Source organism: Salvelinus sp. IW2-2015, unplaced genomic scaffold, assembly GCF_002910315.2.
Source record: "Salvelinus sp. IW2-2015 unplaced genomic scaffold, ASM291031v2 Un_scaffold2259, whole genome shotgun sequence".
In the NCBI taxonomy this organism is placed as follows: domain Eukaryota; kingdom Metazoa; phylum Chordata; class Actinopteri; order Salmoniformes; family Salmonidae; genus Salvelinus; species Salvelinus sp. IW2-2015.
The window spans coordinates 118101-121834 of record NW_019943588.1 but is presented as its reverse complement, the minus strand read 5'-3'; the positions used below and the strand labels follow the sequence as shown (position 1 = coordinate 121834).

Sequence of the window (3734 nt, the reverse complement as noted above, 5' to 3'; positions counted from 1 at the left end):
TGTCCCCCAATAGGGACTACTTTAGACCAGGGCCGCCAATAGGGGACTACTTTAGACCAGGGCCCAATAGGGGACTACTTTAGACCAGGGCCCAATAGGGGACTACTTTAGACCAGGCCCAATAGGGGGACTAACTTTAGACGACCAAGGGCCAGCAGGCCCATAGGGCACTACTATAGACCAGGGCCCAATAGGGGACTACTTTAGACCCAGGGCCCAATAGGGGACTACTTTAAGACCAGGGCCCAAAGTAGGGACTACTTTAGACCAGGGCCCCAATAGGGACTACTTTAAGACCAGCGCCCAATAAAGGGACTACTATAGACCAGGGCCTAATGGGGACTACTATAGACCAGGGCCCAATAGGGGACTACTTTAGACCAGGGCCCAATAGGGGACTACTTTAGACCAGGGCCCAATAGGGGACTACTATAAGACCAGGGCCTAATAGGGGACTACTATAGACCAGGGCCCAATAGGGGACTACTTATAGACCAGGGCCCAATAGGGGACTACTTTAGACCAGGGCCCCAATAGGGCACTACTATAGACCAGGGCCCAATAGGGGACTACTTTAGACCAGGGGCCCAATAGGGACTACTTTAGACCAGGGCCAAATAGGGGACTACTTTATACCAGGGCCCAATAAGGGGACTACTTTAGACCAGGCAAAGTAGTAAGGTGTGAGTCCCAATGAAAATAGGTTGCCATAACTCCCTATAAGTATTACTGTACAACACCGTGACTCTGACAGGACTGACTGGGGTAACACCGTGACTCTGACAGGACTGACTGGGGTAACACCGTGACTCTGACTGGGGTAACACCCGTGACTCTGACAGGACTGACTGGGGTAACACGTGACTCCTGACCTGGGGGTAACACCGGTGACTCTGAACTGGACTGACAGGGGGTAACACGCGTGACTCTGACTGGGGTAACACGTGACTCTGACTGGACTGAGGGGTAACACCGTGACGCTCTGACTGGGGTAAAACACCGTGACTCTGACTGGGTACCGTGACTCGACGGGTAACACCGTGACTGAAGGACTGCTGGGGTAACACCGTGACTCTGACAGGACTGATGGGGTAATGATGAAATAATGATAATGATGTAAATGATCATGACGATAATGATAATAATGACAATAATAATGATTTTTAAAAATGGTAACGATAATGATAATAATGACGATAATAATGATAATAATGACAATCAATAATGATAATGATAATAATGACAATAATAATGATAAAAATGGTAACGATAATGATAATAATGACGATAATAATGACAATAATAATGATAATGATAATAATTACAATAATAATGATAAAAAATGGTAAACGATAATGATAATAATGACGATAATAATGATAATAATGATAATGATAATAAAGACAATAATAATGATAATAATGATAATGATAATAATCTCTGTAAGTAATATTAGGACATATTACTACTATTCTACTACGGGTCGCAGCGTTCCTCAGACAGTTGCTTCCTATATCACTCTTTCACTTCAGATCCAGAGAATTCCCAAGGAACTCTATCCCTCTTTTTCCACAGTCTCTCCCTCTCACCAGTCTCTCACCCAGTCTCTCACCCCGTCTCTCACACAGTCTCTCCTCTCTTTCACAGTCTCTCTCCCTCTCTTTCACAGTCTCTCTCCTCTCTTCACAGTCTCTCTCCATCTCACCAGTCTCTTCTCCCTCTCACCCAGTCTCTCTCCTCTCACCCAGTCTCTCTCTCCCCTCTCACCCCAGTGTCTCTCCCTCTCTACCCAGTGTCTCTCCCTCTCACCCAGTGTCTCTCCCTCACCAGTGCTCCCCTCTCAGCCCAGTGTCTCCCTCTCACCCAGTGTCCTCTCTACCCTCTCACCATCTCTCCCTCTCACCGTCTCTCCCTCTCACCCAGTCTCTCCTCACCCATCCTCTCTCCCTCACCCAGTCTCTCTCCTCACCCAGTCTCTCACCAGTCTCTCTCTCTCACCCGGTTCTCTCCCTTTCACCCAGTCTCCCCTCTCACCCAGTCTCTCCCTCTCACCCAGTCTTCCCTCTCACCCAGTCTCTCCTCTCACCCAGTCTCTCCTCTCACCCAGTCTCTCTCCCAGTCTCTACCTCTCTTTCACAGTCTCTCCCCTCTCTTTCACAGTCTCTCTCCCAGTCTCTCTCCAGTCTCTTTCCCAGTCTCTTTCCCCAGTCTCTCTCTCTTTCACCAGTCCCTCTCCCCCAGTCTCTTCCCCCAGTCTCTCTCCACCAGTCTCTCTCCCCATTGTTCTCTCCCCCAGTCTCTCTCCACCAGTCTCTCTCCACCAGTCTCTCTCCCCAGTCTCTTCCCCCAGTCCTCTCCTCCCCCTGTCTCTCACGCCTCCACATCCTCTCTCCCACAGTCCTTCTCCACCAGGTCTCTTCCCACCAGTCTCTCTCCCCAGTCCTCTCTCCACCAGTCCTCTCCACCAGTCTCTCTCCAACCAGTCTCTCTCCACCAGTCTCTCTCCCCCAGTCTCTCACTCCGCCAGTCTCTCTCCCCAGTCTCTTCCCCAGTCTCTCCCCAGTCCCTCCGTTCCAGTTGAGGTCATATACTTTGGGATTAAGTCAGTCTGAGAAGCCTCTTTGTGCTGGCCAATTAAGCGAAGCCTCATTTGATTAAAGGGAGTTGGAAGATTTTAAAATGTTACGCAACAGGAACGCATCATGTCCTGTTCTCTTGATATGCAGGCCTAATTGAGCGAATTGAGGATGCATCATTCAAGAGGAAGGGAGGGAGAGAGAGGTCAACTTTGGAGTCCCTTATGTCATAAAGGGAACCTTCTGCCCCGCCACTCGCCCTGCCTCTGTGACCCGAACTCTCTGACACAGGTCAGTTTATATAATCCTCTCCTCTCCCTCCCTCCCTCCTCTCCTCCTCTCCCTCCCTCCTCTCCTTCCGCACTAGTAATCCACTGCTGCAGCTCTTTAAGCGTATGGAATGTGAGGCAGTTACATAAAATAATCAAACTAACTGGTAAATTCTAGTTTCTCTCCCCAAAAAATGAGGTGGAAAAAGAGATACACAACATCACAGGCTAACGTGTCAAACACCTCTGTCTTAGAACTGAGACAGACAGACAGACAGGAAGGCCGGGTAACAGGCCGGGTAAAAGGCCGGGTAACAGGCCGGGTAACAGGCCGGGTAACAGGCCGGGTAACAGGCCGGGTAACAGGCTGGGAGGGAGGTGGCTGGCTGGGGTGCTTAATGAACAGACCAGGAGAAGAGACGGGGGAAAGAGAGGAATGTGACTTACCAGATTCTTTAACACACACAGAGAGAGAGAAGAGAGTCCCTTCAGGATCACAGAGGGACCAGTCACAGGGTCAGAAACCTGGGGAACAAAGAGACAAGTCAGTAAGACATACAGGGACGGACACAGGAAGCTTTCATACCTCACCCATAAGGACGGATACGGAACCATTTTGAAAGCCTATACATCTGTTATTAAAATTAAATTAAATATATATATATATATTTTTTTTTTACATAAAAACATTTTACCAGATTCTGTTTGGCTCATTCTTGAAATGTTCATTACATTTGACTACAGAACCTGCAGTACAATTCACTATTAACATGTATATATTAGAGAACGTTCTAAGCAGGAGCGTTGTGGGGTACACTACAGGGAGCAGGAGCGTTGTGGGGTACACTACAGGGAGCAGGAGCGTTGTGGGGTACACTACAGGGAGCAG

General features: G+C 48.7%; 1 long non-coding RNA gene across 1 annotated transcript in view; it reads right to left on the bottom strand.

Annotated features, from left to right (window-relative positions):
• LOC112073427 (uncharacterized) overlaps window positions 1-3734 on the bottom strand; it is a 157038-nt gene that overhangs the window by 70819 nt on the left and 82485 nt on the right. The window contains exon 2 of the long non-coding RNA XR_002894527.2: window positions 3293-3370. This is a non-coding gene — a long non-coding RNA (uncharacterized lncRNA). The remainder of the gene's footprint in view (window positions 1-3292; window positions 3371-3734) is intronic.